This window comes from Salvelinus sp. IW2-2015, linkage group LG4q.1:29, assembly GCF_002910315.2.
Source record: "Salvelinus sp. IW2-2015 linkage group LG4q.1:29, ASM291031v2, whole genome shotgun sequence".
NCBI lineage: Eukaryota > Metazoa > Chordata > Actinopteri > Salmoniformes > Salmonidae > Salvelinus > Salvelinus sp. IW2-2015.
In genome coordinates, this window is record NC_036842.1 from 84,827,955 (window position 1) to 84,845,577 (window position 17,623).

The 17,623-nt window shown below is 46.5% G+C and overlaps 1 pseudogene; it reads left to right on the plus strand.

Moving 5' to 3' along the window:
* The first annotated feature begins 614 nt into the window (after positions 1-614).
* LOC111962680 (laminin subunit beta-4-like) overlaps positions 615-17,623 on the plus strand; it is a 20,218-nt pseudogene continuing 3,209 nt past the window's right edge.

A 17,623-nucleotide genomic window follows, 5' to 3' on the forward strand; every position in this document is an offset into this window, starting at 1 on the left:
TCAACGGCATAATGAACTCTACCAAGTAACAGGACATCTTAGCCAAAACCTGGTTGCCTCCGATAGGAGGCTGAAACTTGGCCACAAGGGATCTTCCAGCAAGACAATGACCCCAAGAACACATCAAAATCCATAAATAAATTGTTCATTGACCACAAAATAATAATTTTGCAATGTCCATCTCAGTCTCCGGACTTGGACCTGTGGTTGAAGTTGAAGAGGGAATGGTCTAAGATCTCTCCCAATGTGTTCTCCAATCTCTCCAATCAAAATTATCAAAAAAGGCTCAGTGCCGATATCCTCACAAGGGGACGGTGCACAAAGTATTGAAAACAGGTGTGCCAATAACTTTGACACCTATCTTTTTGAGAGAAGAAAATATTACTTGTTGAGGTGACTGTAAATACCCACAATGTTGTTGAAAATATGAAGTTGTTATTGTGTTCTGATTGTGACCAAATCCGTCCACCCCTCCAGCCTGTGAGTGTGACCCTTGCGGAGCTGTGTGACCAGGTCAGGGGTCAGTGTCCGTGTTGTATGGAGGTAGGCGGACGGCGCTGTGACTGCTGCCTGCCGGGGTTCTACTGCTTTCCCCTGTCAGCCCTGTGATTGCAATGGCCTCGCTGAACTGTGTGACCAGGACACTGGAGCCTGTCTGGACTGCAGGGAGCATTCCACCAGAGGCAAATGTGAGAGGTGAGGTTTCATTCATTTATTTATTCATTTAAAAGCTGTTATTCACATTTCCCTATTAGAATCAACCCATATCTATAGCTTGGTTCCATAAGTGTGTGCCAACTTTTCTGACTATCATTCTTTCTACAGTCACAGATCTGCCAGTGTTCACAGTGACAGTCAGAATGTTTCAATGTTGTGTATTTGGTTGTGTATTTGGTTGCCCCAGGTGTGTGGTGGGGTACTTTTGTGACCCAGTCTCCAGGGAGCTCTGTGAGCCTTGTCTGTGTCCTGACACTCAATCCAGTGGACGGTTCTTTGCTAGCACCTGCAACAATGACGCAGAGTCTGGAAGCCTGACCTATGACTGCCTGGCTGGACACAAATGTGTTTTTGTGTGTTTATGTCGGTGCATGTGCACTCTTTTCAACATTAGTTGAAGTTAGTTGCTAGTTTGACTGCTCACTACTGACCGTTGATCCTAATTTCTCTCCCTGCCCAATTTCCATTCAGGCCTCCGCTGTGATGCCTGCTCCGCTGGTTTCTATGGCGACCTGACCACGCCGGGCGGCGGCTGCGAAGAGTGTCTCTGTAACAACAACATCGACCCTACTGACAGTGACCGCGTGACAGGAGAGTGCCTGCGTTGCCTCCACAACACCCAGGGACCCCACTGTCAGAGCTGTAAGCCTGACTACTATGGAGACGGACTGGCCCAGGACTGCAAAGGTATAGCAGGGGCACACAGTATACAAATCATCATCTGGCCCAGGACTACAAAGAAGTTCAAATCTATGAGGGTCAATAAAGTGGGGGGGGGCTGTCAATGTTTTGACCCCTAGATGCACCACACCTCCCCAGTGCCCTCTGGACAGCCCGTGTCTCTGTGAACCGCTCACGGGGCAGTGTCGTGGGCCCGTGTCGGGCGGGCGCGGTGGTCACACTGTGTGACGAGTGTGCCGACAGCTTCTGGAACATTAAGGGAGAGTCTGGGTGCCAATTGTGCAAATGTGACCCTACCAACTCCCTCAATTACCATTGTGACAAGGCAAGGCCTCTATACTCCCTAGCACAGTATTCTATACTATTCTATGTCAAAGCATGGTAAACTGAGGTTTATTTCCCCACACTATATTGGTAAGCCTTCTTATTTGACTCTTCAGGTGTCTGGTCAGTGCCAGTGTCGTACTGAGTTTGGAAGCAGACAGTGTGATGAGTGTGGGGAGAATCACTTTGGGAACCCTGGCCTGCGCTGTGTCAGTAAGTTGTGGCCAAAAGTGATTCATTGATGGGTCTTTTAATTCTTAGCACCACAAAGAGAGACATTGCTGTTGTGTATAGATTTCCCTTCCCTCCTTATCCTGTCTCCCTAGCCTGTGACTGCAAATGGAGGGTACCGACCGGCCTGCCTGCGACCCATTGACGGGTGAGTGCCTGTGCACATTGGTGTGAAGGGCATCTTCTGTGACGAGTGTGCCCCTGGGTATGACCAAGTCTTCCCTGCCTGCACCCCGTGCCAACCCTGTGCCGTCCTGTGGGCGGACAACGTCACCGACGTCCACCGTGCCGCCCAGAGGATGCGTACCTTTATGCCTTGCAACGGTGAGCAACTGGAGCCAGGATACAGTCGTCGGTGGGAACGCATGCTGGAGATGCACTCCAAGTTGGACTATCTGGTGAACCTGACTGGGAGATTTCTACCTCGGGTGAAGGATGTGGAGAAGTTCTGTGTCAGAATCTCGTATGTAAATAACAGTTTCTCATCTTTTTTAATTTCTGAATATTATTATTCAACATACTCTTAAACCGTGAGTTGAAGTGATTTATACTATACTTTGACAGTTATCTTGGAGCTGTAAACATTTTCCTTTGCTCTTTGTCCTTCCTCACAGGAAGCTCAAAGACACCATAGATCCCAACGGCATCATCATGGACCTAACGTCTATTCTGAACACTGAGATCGACAACATCCGAAGTTCAAGATACCATTGGATAACTTAAAGGACAAAATCAGCGAGGAGCCAACAGTAGATACAGTGAAACTGCAAGGTACATATGGCCATATAGTTTGTTTTTTTATCATTTGGAATTCACTGTAATTTCACTGTGTATGTAGAGCAACTTGATAAAATGTAAAGTGTGAGTATCTGATTGGTGGTGTTAGGTTCTAATTATCAGAGTAAGAACTCGACGGACACTATGAAAGCTTAAACCAAGTTTATTCTACCCTAAGGATCGAACAGCTGAACTGACAAAATACATATTCACACAAGCACTGATATTTAACCCTTTCTCCTATGCTGAGTCTCCTCCTACACATCTGAACAGCCAATGCATCTCTGTTGCTAGACAGAACCTTAGTGATACCTGTTCTTCCTCACGTCATCTGACCTGACCTCTGCCCCAAAATGCTCACTCCTCCCCAACTCACGGCTGTCATGTTGACTCGTACCAGACGGTGTCTTTCCTCCTCCCATAGTATCCTGTTGGGGTAGGTTCCTTGTTCCTTGTCAATCATTTGCTTATTGGTGAAATCAGCATTCAGACAATATCTTTAAGTAAATCAATCAAAAAACATTATTAATGCAATTGCAGACAGAAGTTGACAACAGGAACATAGCACGCATGTTTCCGAGTAAGTTCTGCCAAATAGGAAAGGGTCCAAATTGCTTTAATATGCTTGCAGTCAACCCCTAGTGATGTAACTGCCTACGTCAACACCTTCTACTCATGAGACCAAGCCCATGCATATACAGTTATACAAACCTGCAGGAGAGACAATAGTTCCAGTGTTATCTAAGGGCTCAGCAGTAGATGTTCACTCCCCAAGTTGCTTTATTGTGGTATGTCTGACTTGTCTCTTATCTCTTTCACTCACCTGCAGGGTTCTGTGTCTATGAATCTCTTTTAGCCTTGAGGTGCTTTCTCACAGACACCCTGTTTTGACTGCTATAACTCACATATCTCTCAGACCGTTTTTTATAAGAAGCAGAGACTAGAAAAGAACTGTGGAACAATATTAAACCTTATAATGTATATATATATTGCTAATATGTAGTCAGGATCCTATAAATGTAGTGGCGGGTTCTTATAGCCCTTTTAATACAACATAAGCATAACCAATTATTATAATACATCAATAATTTGGTGCAGCCCCTATCATGACCCCAAAGTGACCCCCCATCAATCCCTGACGGCTAACAACATATCTTGACATAATGTAAACGTTATAATTACCCTCTCTCCCTCAGTGAAAGGAATAAGTATATTTCATAAGTCAAGAAATCAGAACCCAAAAGTGGGGACTTTAATTTTGATGCTGATCCAGAGGCCCTGGAGGAAATCAGGAAGCAGCATGCAGACTTCATGGCTGATGTAAAGGAGGCCAATAGGGCCCTGGAGAACTCCATGGACACACAGCAGGGGGTCAACGAACATCTGTCCAGCTATAGCCGCTTGGGAGACATGGAGGCGCTGGAGAAGAATGTCAAGGCTCTGAGTGTGGCCAAACTCAACAAAAATGTGAGTGTTCCTTATAGTAGTGCTTGCACTGCATGCATCAAAAGAGTGATGTGTTAGCGTGAATGTCAGTCTGTTTCAATTGTCGGCAACCCTATGTTCATAGTCAGCCATGGAAATATTCTGATTTAAAGGCCCAGTGCAGTCAAAAATGTGATTTACAAATATATTTCCACACTATGAGGTTGGAATAATACTGTGAAATTGTGAAAATAATGATCATTCCCTTTTAGTGTAAGAACTGTTTGAAAAGACCGCCTGAAATTTCTGCCTGTTTTGGTGGGGTAGAGTTTTGGCCTGCCTGGTGACATCACCAGGCGGCAAATTAGTTAATATACCAATAAGAAACAGAGTTCCAAACCTCTCTGCCAATAACATCATTTTCAGTTTTCCCCTCCCCACTCAGACCACTCCCAGACAGTCCTGGTCAAATTCTTGCTTGATAAATTGCTCTTTGCTAAGCTATTTTCGTTTATTTTTGACAATTTTAATTGAAAACAATCACAGAAATGTACTTAAATGTTACCCAGAAATGATTTGATTTTGTGATAATAATTAAACACGTCTATATTGGACCTTTAAACCATCTTACATTGGACCTTTAAACCATCTTACACTGTGAGGCTCTTAGATCTGTGGATGAGGAATTCTCCAAGTCAGAGTGTGGGGGTGCGCTGTGCCGTGACATCCTGRGACAGAGAGAATGTGGGGGTCCTACATGCAAGGGCAGTGTCCCTGTGAGCCACAACACCACAAAAACAGCAGATCAACTAGACAATGGCATTGTAGACTTGCTCCACAAACTACAGGACTCCAAGATCAAGGCATATTCCCCCAAAAAACTCTACAGATATATATATTTTTTTTACTTTTGATTTAAAATGAAAATATCTATTTAATACATATATGACACAAGTCTCAATCTATCCTGTTCAGTTCGATGAGGCCAAACAGAAGACCAAGGACACCCATCACCAATTGGAGGAGATACAGAAGAAGATCACTGACAGCAAGGACAAGTTTGACAGGGAGAAGAAAGACACCAAGGACCTCATTAAGAGGGTCAAAGACTACCTCACAGGTCAGTGTGGAGGCTAGCTGGAAATAACACTACCACATCATTGTGGACGGCTAGCTGGAAATAACACTACACACAGTTAGTGTGGAGGCTAGCTGAGAAAAACCCTACCCCACAGGTTGTGGAGGCTAGCTGGAAATAACCCTACCTCACAGGTCAGTGGGATAGCTGGAAATAACACTACCTCACAGGTCAGTGGAGGCTAGCTGAAATACACTACCTCAAGGTCAGTGTGGACTAGCAGGAATATAGCCTACCTCACAGGTCAGTAGTGGAGCGCTAGGAAATAAGACATCACTCACAGGTCAGTGGGAGTAGCTGGAAATAAGGCTAACCTACAGGTCATTGGAGCTAGATGGAAAATAAGACTACCTCACAGTATGGGAGCTAGCTGGAAATAAGACTACCTCACAGGTCAGTGTGGGAGGCTAGCCGAGAAAGACTACCTCACGAGTCAATGTGGAGGCTAGCTGGAAAAAAAGACTTCTCACAGGTCAGTGTGGAGGCTAGCTGGAAATAACCTACCTCACAGGTCAGTGTGGAGGTAGCTGGAAATAACTCTACCGCACATCGGTGGAGGCTAGCTGGAAATAACCCTACCTCACAGTCAGTGTGGAGGCTAGCTGAAATAACCTACCTCACAGGTCAGTGGAGGCTAGCTGGAAATAACCTACCTCACAGGTCAGTGTGGAGGCTAGCTGGAAATAACGCCCTCACAGGTCAGTGGAGCTGCTGGAAATAACCCGGACCTCCAAATCAGGGTTGAGCGCTAGCGAAATAACATACCTCAGTCATTGGAGCTAGCGAAAATAACCTATCACAGTCATTGGAGGCTAGCTTGGAAATAACACTACCTCACAGGTCAGTGTGGAGGCTAGCTGTATACACTACTCACAGGTCAGTGTGAGGCTAGCGGAAAAAAGACTGACCTCACAGTCAGTGTGAGGCTACAGAAATAAGACTACCTCACAGGTCAGTGTAGAGGCTAGCTGGAAATAAGACTATCCTCACAGGTCATGTGTGGAGGCTAGCCTGAATAAGACTACCTCACAGGCCAATGGGGGGCTAGCTGGAAATGAAGACCTCACAGCGCAATGTGGACTAGCTTGGAATAAGACTCTCACAGGTCAATGTGGAGGCTAGCTAAATAAGACTCTCAACACGTCAGTGTGGAGCTAGCTTGGATAATAAGGACTCATCAGAGTCAGTTGGAGGCTAGCTGAAATAAGACTACCTCACAGGTCAGGGTGGAGCTAGCGGAAATAAGACTCTCACATGCAGTGTAGGCTAGCTGGAAAAAGACTCTCACAGGTCAGTGTGGAGGCTAGCTGGAATAGACTACCTCACAGGTCAGTTGTGAGCTAGCTGAAATAAGACTCCACAGGTCAGTGTGGAGGCTAGCTGGAAATAAGACTCTCACAGTCAGTTGGGAGGCTAGCTGGAAATAAGACTCTCACAGTTCAGTGTGGAGGCTAGCTGAATAAGACTCTCACAGTCAGTGTGGAGGCTAGCTGGGAATAAGACTACCTCACAGGTCAGTGTGTGGCTAGCAGGAAATAAGAACTCTCACAGGTCAGTGTGAGGCTAGCTGGTAAATAAGACTACCTCACAGGTCAGTGTGAGGCTAGCTGAGAATAAGACTCTCACAGGTCAGTGTGGAGGCTAGCTGGAAATTAGACTCTCACAGGTCAGTGTGGAGGCGCGTGAAATAAGACTCTCACAGGTCAGTGTGGAGGCTAGCTGGAAATAAGACTCTCACAGTCGTGTGGAGTAGTGGAACATAAGCTCTCACATCAGTTGGTGACTAGCAGAAATAAGACTCTCACAGGTCAGTGTGGAGGCTAGCTGGAAATAAGACTCTCACAGGTCAGTGTGGAGGCTAGCTGGAAATAAGCTTGACATTTCCTTGCAAGGATCCCTTAAAAAAACTTGATTTGTTGAATTTACTTGTTGATCCGACGTATCTGCTTACAGATGAGATGGTGGCACCAGAGGACATAGAAAGGTTGGCCAAGAGTGTTCTGGCTATCCAGCTGCCGGGCTCTCTAGATGACATCCACTCCATGATCCAGAACATCCGGGGCATGCTGGCCAACTTCACTGAGTTCAAGGAGGATCTGAAAAAACTGGAGGACCAAGCCAAGACAGCCCAGGACCTACTGGAGAATGCTCTGGATATCAGGTTAGCCAGTACCACATATACTGAATATGAGTGACTGTCACTTTCTATAAACCTTTCTGCTAAATTACCATATTTGTACCATGGTTGTCAATGTATTAGGGACAGAACCAGGGGTATTGACGTTACGGATATCAAGAATGCCATAGTGGCCACTGAGAAATCACAGGACGAGGTTGAGCAAGACCTGGAGAAGGCTAAGGAAAGCAATGACATGGCGCACGAGATGATTAAAGAGGTAATTCTCTCTTTCTCTCTCTCTCGCTTTCTCTCTCTCTCTCTCTCTCTCTCTCTCTCTCTCTCTCTTTCTCTCTTTCTTTCTCTCACTGTCACACACTCTTTCTCCAACTTTCCCTCTCTCTCTACCCATTCCTGCTTGTACGTATTTGTATTAAACATCCATCAGATATTCAGACTCTTCAGCTCTCAGAAGAAAGTATGTTCTTTCTCATAACTGTATATATCTGTCATGACACCAGATTGAGAAGAAACTGAATAACACATAGACTAACTTTAACTCCACTAGACCTCCAGAGATGCTGGAGGAGATTGAGGCTCTGAAGAAGAAGACAGAGATGAACAGAGAGCAGGCGGAGCAGGCCAAAGTGGATGTTATCACAGCTCTGGGTAGCGCTACTAACACAAAGGAGGTACGTTGTGTGTGTCCACTTACTAACCACTACTAACTACTCACTAACCAGCAACCACTGACCACTGACCACTACTAACTACTCACCAACCAGCAACCACTAACCACTACTAACTACTCACCAACCAGCAACCACTGACCACTACTAACTACTCACCAACCACTGACCACTACTAACTACTCACTGACCACTACTAACTACTCACCAACCAGCAACCACTGACCCCTACTAACTACTCACCTACCAGCAACCACTAGGGTAGATAGTAGTGGTCAGTGGTTGGTGAAGTAGATAGTAGTGGTCAGTGGTTGGTGAAGTAGATAGTAGTGGTCAGTGGTTGGTGAGTAGTTAGTAGGGGTGCACTGTGTTGGTGAGTAGATAAGAGTGGTCAGTGGTTGGTGAGTAGTTAGTAGGGGTCAGTGGTTGGTGAGTAGTATAGGTAGGTGGTCAGTGGTTGGTGAGTAGGTTAGAGGGTCAGTGGTTGGTGAGTAGTTAGTAGGGGTCAGTGGTTGGTGATAGTTAGTAGGGTCAAGTGGGTTGGTGGAGTAGTGGTCGTTGAGTAGTTAGTAGGTCAGTGGTTGATGAGTAGTTAGTAGGGGTCAGTGGTTGGTGATAGTTAGTAGGGGTCAGTGGTTGGTGAAGTAGCTTAGTTAGGGGTCAGTGGTTTGTGAGTAGTTAGTAGGGGTCAGGGTGTTGGATGAGTTAGTTAGTAGTTTGGTAGCTGGTTGGTGAGTACGTTAGTAGGGTTCAGTGGTTTGGTGAGTGTTAGTAGGGGGTCAGTGGTTGGTGAGTAGTATAGTAGGGTCAGTGGTTGTGAGTAGATAGTAAGTCGGGTCAGTGGTTGGTGAGTATGTAGTAGTGGTCAGTGGTTGGTGATAAGTTAGGTATGGGTCAGTGGTTGGTGAGTAGGTTATAGTGTGGTAGTGGTTGGTGAGATAGTATTAGTAGTGGTCAGTGGGTTGGTGAGTAGTTAGTAGTGGTCAGTGGTTTTGGTGAGTAGTTAGTAGTGGTTCAGTGGTTGGGTGAGTAGTAAGTAGTGGTCAGAGTGGTTGGTGAGTAGTTAGTAGTGGTCAGTGGTTGGTGAGTTAAGATAGTTAGTGGTCGGTTGTGAGTGTAGTTTCATGGTGAGCCTAGTTAGTAGTGGTCAGTGGTTGGGTCAGGTTAGTAAGTCGTCAGTGGTTGGTGAGTTAGTAATTAGTGGTGTAGTAGTGGTTCGTGGTTTAGTATTATATGTCGTTGAGTGTGGGGTCAGTGTTGGTGAGTAGTTAGTAGTGGTCAGTGGTTTGGTGAGTAGTTAGTAGGCGTCAGTGGTTTGGTGAGTACGTGTAGTAGTGGTCAGTGGTTGGTGAGTAGTTAGTAAGGGGGTCAGTGGTTGGTGAGTAGTTAGTAGGGTCAGTGGTTGGTGAGTAGTTAGTAGGGTCATGGTTTGGTGAAGTAGTTAAGTAGTAGTCAGTGTTTTGGTGGTAGTTAGTGTGGTTGTGGTTGCTAAGTTGTGAGTAGTTAGTAGTGGTCAGTGGTTGGGTTGAGTAGTTCAGTAGGGGTCAGTGGTTGGTGAGGTAGTTAGTAGGGGTTCAGTGGTTGGTGAGTCAGTTAGTAGTGGTCAGTGAACTGGTGAGAAGTTAGTAGTGGTCAAGTGGTCGGTGAGTTAGTATAAGTAGTGGGCCAAGTGAGTAGTTAGTAGTGGTCAGTGTTAGGGTGAGTAGTTAGTAGGGGTCAGTGGTTGGTATGTATGTTTTTTTAGTTTTGATTGTTGGTTTTTTTTTTTTGTGTAGTTTGTATCTTGTTTTTTAGTGTTTATGTTATGAAGTGTGGGGGGGGGGGGGGGCCGTGGTGGTGAGGGGGAGTGTTAGTAGTGGTATGTGGTTGCTATAGTAGTTTAGTAAGTCGGCCAGTGGTTTGTGAGTAGTAGTAGTTATGGTAGTAGTTAGTAGGGTCGCGTGGAGTTGGTGGAGTTAGTAGTAGTAGGGGTCAGTGGTTGCGTGAGTTAGTAGGTTTGTGGAGTAGTAGAGTGGTCAGTGACTGGTGAGGAGTTAGTATGGTCAGTGGTCCGGTGAGTAGTTAGTAGTGGACCGTGGTGTTGTGAAGTAGTTAGTAGGGTCAAGTGGGTTGGTGAGTATTAGATAGTAAGTCCAGTGGTTTGGTGAGATAGTTAGTAGTGGGTTTGTGGTTGCTAGTTGGTGAGCTAGTTAGTAGTGGTCAGTGGTTGGTGAAGTAGTTAGTCGTGGTTGTGGTTGCTAGTTGGTGAGTAGCTTAGTAGTGGCCAAGTGGTTGGTGGAAGTTAGTTTAGTAGTGGTCAGTGGTTTGGTAAAGTTTAGTAGTGGTTCAGTGGTTGGTGAGTAGTTAGTAGGGGTCAGTGGTTGGCTGAGTAGTTAGTAGTGGTCAGTGACTGGTGAGGAGTTAGTAAGTGGTCAGTGGTCGGTGAGTAGTTAGTGTGGCCAGTGAGTAGTTAGTAGTGGGCCAGTGGTTGGTGAGTAAGTTAGTCTAGGGGTCAGCTGGTTGGTGAGTAGGTTAGTAGTGGTCAAGTGGTTTGGTGAGTAGTTAGTGAGTGTGGTTGTGGTTGCTTTTGGTGGAGTAGTTAGTAGTGGCCATGGTATGTGGAGTACTTTAGTAAAGTGGTCAGTGGTTGGCTAAGTAGTTAGTAGTGGTCATGGTTGGTGAGTAGTTGTAGGGGTCAGTGGTTGGTGAGTAGTTTAGTAGGGGTCAGTGGTTGGTGAGTAGATAGTAGTGCGGTCAGTGGTTGGTGAGTAGTTAGTAGGGGCAGTGGTTGGTGAGTATGTTACGTCAGGGGTCAGTGGTTGGTAGTAGTTAGGTAGGGGTCAGTGGTTGGTGAGTAAGTTAGATAGGGGTCAGTGGTTGTGGTGAGTAGATAGTAGTGGTCAGTGGGTTGTGAGTAGTTTAGTAGGGTCAGTGGTTTGGTGAGTAGTTAGGTAGGGGTCAGGTGGTTTGGTGAGTAGTTAGTAGGGCAGCAGTGGTTGGTGAGTTGAGATTAGTAGGGTCAGTGGTTGGTGAAGTAAGGTTAGTAGGGTCAGTGGTTGGTGAGTAGTTTAGTTAGGGGGGGTCAGGTGGGTTGGTGAAGTAGAGTAGTAGTGGTCAGTGGTTTGGTGAGTAGATGTAGGGGTCAGTGGTTGGTGAGTAGTTTAGTAGGGTCAGTGGGTTGGTGGAGTAGTGTAGTAGGGGTCAGTGGTGGTGAGTAAGTTAGTAGGGGTCAGTGGTTGGTGAGTTAGTTAGTAGGGTCAGTGTGGGTGCAGTAGATAGTAGTGGTCAAGTGGTTGCGTGAGTTAGATAGTAGTGTCGTGGTTTGTGTGAGTAATATATGGTCCAGTGGTTGGTGAGTAGTTAGTAGGGTTCAGCTGGTGTGATAGCATAGTAGTGGTCCAGTGGTTGGTGAGTACGTAGTAGGGGTCAGCTGGTTGGTGAGTAAGTTAGTTAGGGGTCAGTGGTTGTGAGTAGTTAGTAGTGGTGGGTCAGTGGTTGTGAGTAGTTAGTAGTGGTCAGGTGGTTGGTGAGTAGTTAGTAAGGGGTCAGTGTTTTGGTGAGTAGTTAGTAGGGTCAGTGGTTGATGAGTAGTTAGTTAGGGTCAGTGGTTGGTTGATAGTAGTAGGGGTCAGTGGGTTGGTGAGTCAGGTTATATAGGTCAGTGTTGGTGAGAGATAGTAGTAGGGGCAGTGGTTGTGTTGAAGTTAGTGTCAAGCGTGCGACAGTGTGTGGTGAGTAGTTAGTAGGGGTCAGTTTGGTTGATGCTGTTATGGGATCGTGTTAGGAATTAGTTGCAAAGGTGGTCAGTGTTGTAAGTGAGTAGTGATACGTGTGTTGGTCCTAGTGAGTTGAGTGAGTAGTGGTAGTAGGTGGTGCATAGTGAGTGGTGACAGTGGAGTGTGTAGGTAGTGGTCCAGTGGCGTTGGTGAGTAGGATCGTAGTGAGTGGTGGTGAGTAGTAGTTCAGTGTGGTTGTAGTAAGTAAGGGTTGGAGTAGTTAGTACGTGGTCAGTGGGTATTTGTAGTGGTAGGGATGGTGAGTAGAGTGGTGGTCACGTTGTTCTGTAGTGGTTTCAGGTGGTTGTAGTTTAGAGTGTCATAGGTAGTCGAATGCTCGAGAGTAGTGTGTGTGAGTAGTAGTAGGGGTCAGCTGGTTGGTGAGTAGTGAGTAGTGGTCAGTGGTTGGGTGAGTAGTATAGCTTAGTGGGAGTAGGTTAGTAGGGCAGGTGGTTTGGTGAGTAGTTAGTACGGGTCAGGGGTTGGTGCTAGTAGTTAGTTAGTGGTCTAGGTGGTAGGTGTGTGAGTTGTTGAGTAGTGGTAGTCAGTGTTTGGTGAGTAGTTAGTAGGGTGTGGTTCAGTTGGGAGTGTTAAGTAGTGGTAGTGGTTGGTGAGTAGTAGTAGGGGCAGAGTTGGTTGGGTGAAGTAGTTAGTAGGGTTCAGTGGTTTGTGAGTAGATAGTAGTGGCTCAGTGGACTGGTGAGAGTTAGTAGTGGTCAAGTGGTCGTGGGTAGTAGAGTGAGTTAGTTGAGTGGTCAGGGTTGGTGAGTAGGTAGTAGGGGTCAGTGGTTGGTGAGTAGTAGTAGGGGTCAGTGGTTGTGGTAATTGTTGTGGCTCATGGTTGGTGAGTAGTAGTAGGCTTGGGCCAGTGGTGTGTGGTTGACTAGGTAGATAGTAGTGGTCAGTGGTTGGTAGAGTAGTTAGTAGTCAGGGTTGTGGATCAGTAGGCGTTCAGTGTTGGGAGAGTTAGTGAGTGGTCAGTGGTCCTGGTGGAGTAAGCTAATAGGTAGGGGTCAGTGTTGGTGAGTAGTTAGTAGTGGCTAGTACCTGAGAGTAGGAGCTTGGTGGTCAAGTGTGGGTGAAGTAGTAGTAGTGGTCAAGTGGAGTTGGTGAGTAGTTGTGAGGGGTCATGGTTGGTGAGTATTGTGTAAGGGGTCAGTGGTTGCGTGATAAGTTGTTAGTTGGTCTGTCGTTGGAGTTGGTGAGTAGTTAGTAAGTGGTCAGTGTGATGGTGCCAGAGATAGTAGGGGTCGTGCAGTTGGTGAGTAGTTAGTGTGGTGTCAGTGGTTGCGTGAGTAGTTAAGTAGTGGTCAGTGTGGTTCGGTGAGTAGTAGTTAGTAGTCAGTAGGTTGGGTGAGTGTAGTATGTGGTCCAAGGTGGTTAGAGTAGGGTCAGTGTTGTGTTAAAGTGCTGCTGAGTAGTGAGATAGTGGTATGGTGGTCGTGGAATAGTAGGCGAGTGAGCTAGTAGGTTGTGGAATGGTTGAGTAGTTAGTAGTGGTGCCAGTGGGATGTGGGAGTAGGTATAGTAGTCGTTGCAGGTTGGTTGGTGATAGTAGGTTAGTGGTTGTGGTGCTATTGTGGAGTTTGGTAATGTGGCCAGGGCGAGTAGTAAGGTAACAGTGGTCGTACTGGTTGGTAGAGTAGTTAGTAGGGGTCAGTGGTTGGTGATGTTAGTTAGTGGGCTCAGTGGTGTGAGTATAGAGTAGTAGAGGGTCAGTGGTTGCGTTGAGTAGATAGATAGTTGGTCTCCAGTGGTTGGTTGAGTTAGTAGTAGGGGTGCAGTGGTTTGGATGTGAGTTAGTAGTAGGTGGTCATGTGGTTGGTGAGTAGTTAGTAGGGGTCAGTGGTTGTTGGTAGTATATGTAGGGGTCAGTGGGTTGGTGAGCTAGTTGTAGTGGTCAGTGGTTGTGTGAGTAGTTAGTTGGTGGTCAGTGGTTGGTGAGTAGTTAGTAGGGGTTCAGTGGTTGTGAGTAGTGTAGTAGGGTCAGTGGTTTGGTGAGTAGTTAGAGTGGTCAGGTGGTTGGTGGTAGTTAGTAGTGGTCGTGGTTGGTGAGTAGTTAGTAGTGGTCAGTGGTTGTAGTAGTTAGTAGTGGTCAGTGGTTGGTAGAGTAGAATGTAGTAGTGGGTCAGTGGTTGGTGAGTAGTTAGTAGGGGTCAGTGGTTGCGTTGAGTAGTTAGTAGGGGTCAGTGGTTGGTGAGTACTGTTTTAGTAAGGGGTCAGTTGGTTGGTGAAGTAGTTTTAGTGGGTCAGTTGTTGGTGAGTAGGGTTAGTAGGTGGGTCCAGTGGTTGGTGAGTAGAATAGTAGGGGTCAGTGTTGGTGAAGTAGTTAGTAGGGGTTCAAGTCCGTGTTGTGTGGAGTTAGATTAGTAGTGGCCAGTTGGTGGTGATGTGATAGTGTAGTTTGGAGTTAGAGGGTCAGTGGTTGGGGGAGGTTAGCTTAGCAGGTCCAGTGGTGGTGAGTTAGTTAGTAGTGGTCAGTACGGTTGGAAGTGAGTAGTATAGTAGGTGGTCAGTGGTTGAGTGAACCGTAAGTTAGTATGTGGTCAGTGGTTGAGTTGAGTAGTCAGTTATGTCAGTGGTTGGTGGTGAGGCAGTGGTTGCGATGATGTAGTGGCATAGTGGGAGTAGATGTGCCCGTCTCAAGTGGTTTTGGTGAGTATCGTTAGTAGTGGGTCATAAAGGTTGGAGGTAGTTAGTAAGGGATCAGTGTTGGTGAGTAGTAGTAGGGGTCTAGTGGTTGGGTGAGTAGATAGTAGTGGTCAGTGGTTGGTGAGTAGTTAGTAGTGGTCAGTGGTTGGTGAGTAGTTAGTAGGTGTCAGTGGTTGGTGAGTAGTTAGTAGTGGGTCAGTGGGTTGGTGAGTAGTTATGTGAGGGGTCAGTGTTGGTGAGTAGATGGGGTAGTGGTTGGTGGTAGTAGTGTTCGTGGTGGTGAGTAGTTAGTAGTGGTCAGCTGTTGGTCGAGTAGATAGTAGGGGTCAGTGGTTGGTGAGTAAGTAGTAGGGTCAGTGGTTTGGTGATCGTTAGTAGATGGTCAGTGTTGGTGAGTAGTAGTTAGGGTCAGTGGTTGGTGAGTAGTTAGTAGTGGTCGTCAGTGGTTGGTGAGTAGTTAGGTAGGGGTCAGTGGTTGGTGAGTTAGTTAGTAGGAGGTCAGCTGGGTTCGGTGAGGTGTTAGTAGGGTCAGTGGTTGGGTGAGTCAGATAGTAGGGTCAGTGGTTGTGAGTAGTTAGTAGTGGTCAGTGGTTGTGGTAGAGGTATTAGTAGTGAGTCAGGGTTGGTGAGTAGTTAGTAGGGTCAGTGGTTGGTGAAGTAGATAGTAGTGGGTCAGTGGTTGGGTGAGTTAGAATAGTAGGGGTGTCAGTGGTTGGTGAGTAGTTAGTAGGGGTCAGTGGTGGTGAGTAGTTAGTAGGGGTCAGTGGTTGGTGATGTAGTTAGTAGTGTAGTGGTTGGTGAGTAGTTAGTAGTGGTCAGTGTGAGTAGTACGTAGCGTCAGTGTTGGTGAGTAGTTAGTGTCAGTGGTTGGTGAGTAGTTAGTAGGGGTCAGTGTTGGTGAGTAGTTAGTAGGGTCAGTGGTGTGTAAGTAGTAGTAGGGTCAGTGGTTGGTGAAGTAGATTAGTAGTGGTCAGTGGTTGGTGAGTAGTTAGTAGGGGTCAGTGGTTTGGGAGTAGTTAGTAGGGTACAGTGGTTGTGAGTAAGTTAGTAGGGGTAGTGGTTGTGAGTAGTTATAGTGTCAGTGTTGGTGAGTAGTTAGTAGTGGTTGTGGTTGTGTTGGTGAGTAGTTAGTAGTGGTCAGTGGTTGTGAGTAGTTAGTAGTGGTCAGTGTTTGTGAGTAGTAGTAGTGGGTCAGTGGTTGGTGAGTAGTTAGTAGTGGTCAGGTGGTGAGGAGTTTAGTAGTGGTCAGTGGTGGGTGAGTAGTTAGTAGTGGTCAGTTTGTAGTAGTTAGTAAGTGGTCAGTGGTTGGTGAGTAGTTAAGTAGAGGGGTCAGTGGTTGGTGAGTAGTTAGTAGTGTTGTGGTTGCTATTTGGTGAGTAGTTAGTAGTGGCAGTGGGTTGGTGAGTAGTTAGTAGTGGTCAGTGGTTGGTAGTAGTTAGTAGTGGTCAGTGGTTGGTGAGTAGTTAGTAGTAGTGGAGGTCAGTGGTTTGTGAGTAGATTAGTAGGGGTCAGTGTTGGTGAGTAGTTAGTAGTGGCAGTGACTGGTGAGGAGTTAGTAGTGGTCAGTGGTCGGTGAGTAGTTAGTAGTGGCCAGTGGTTGGTGGAGTAGTTAGTAGGGGTCAGTGGTTGGTGAGTAGTTAGTAGTAGTCAGTGGTTGGTGAGTAGAGTTAGTAGTGGTTGTGGTTGCTAGTTGGTGAGTAGTTAGTAGTGGTCAGTGGTTGGTGAGTAGTTAGTAGTGGTTGTGGTTGCTAGTTGGTGAGTAGTTAGTAGTGGCCAGTGGTTGGTGAGTAGTTAGTAGTGGTCAGTGGTTGGTAAGTAGTTAGTAGTGGTCAGTGGTTGGTGCAGTAGTTTAAGTAAGGGGTCAGTTGTTGGTGAGTAGTTAGTAGTGGTCAGTTGACTGTGAGGAGTTAGTAGTGGTCAGTGGTCGTGAGTAGTTAGTAGTGGCCAGTGAAGTAGTTAGTAGTGCCAGTGGTTGGTGAGTAGTTAGTAGGGGTCAGTGGTTGGTGAGTAGTTAGTAGTGGTCAGTGGTTGGTGAGTAGTTAGTAGTGGTTGTGGTTGCTATTTGGTGAGTAGTTAGTAGTGGCCAGTGGTTGGTGAGTAGTTAGTAGTGGTCAGTGGTTGGTAAGTAGTTAGTAGTGGTCAGTGGTTGGTGAGTAGTTAGTAGTTAGTAGGGTCAGTGGTTGGTGAAGTAGGTAGTAGGGGTCAGTGGTTGGGTGAGTAGTTAGTAGTTTGGTCAGTTGTTGGTGAGTAGTTTAGTAGTGGTCAGTGTTTGTTGAGTAGTTAGTGTGGTCAGTGGTGTTGGTGAGTAGTTAGTAGTGGTCAGTGGTTGCTGGTTGGTGAGTAGTTAGTAGGGGTCAGTGGTTGCTGGTAGTGAGTAGTTAGTAGGGTCAGTGGTTGCTGGTTGGTGAGTAGTTAGTAGTGGTCAGTGAGTAGTTAGTAGTGGTCAGTGGTTGGTGAGTAGTTAGTAGTGGTCAGTGGTTGCTGGTTGGTGAGTAGTTAGTAGTGTTGTGGTTGCTGTTGGTGAGTAGTTAGTAGTGGTCAGTGGTCAGTGGTTGCTGGTTAGTGAGTAGTTAGTAGTGGTTAGTGGTTGGTGAGTAGTTAGTAGTGGTCAGTGGTTGGTGAGTAGTTAGTAGGGGTCAGTGTGTTGTGTGAGTAGTTAGTAGGGGTCAGTGGTTGGTGAGTAGTTAGTAGTGGTCAGTGGTTGGTGAGTAGTTAGTAAGTGGTCAGTGGTTGGTGAGTAGTAGTAGGTGGTCAGTGGTTGGTGAAGTAGTTAGTAGGGGTTCAGTGGTTGGTGAGTAGATTAGTAGGGCAGTGGTTGGTGAGTAGTTAGTAGGGTCAGTGGTTGGTGAGTAGTTAGTAGGGGTCAGTGGTTTGGTGAGTAGATAGTAGTGGTCAGTGGTTGGTGAGTAGTTAGTAGTGGTCCAGTGGTTGGTGAGTAGTTAGTAGTGGTCAGTGGTTGTGGTAGTTAAGTGAGTGCGTCAGTGCGTGCCGTGCAGTTTAGGGGTTCTCAGGTGGTGCGTAGCGTTAGGGTGGCGTCAGGTTGGTGCATCGTTAGGGTTCGTCAGGTCGTCCATGTTGGGTTAGGGTGCGTTTGTTAGGGTGCGTCAGGGTGACGTCG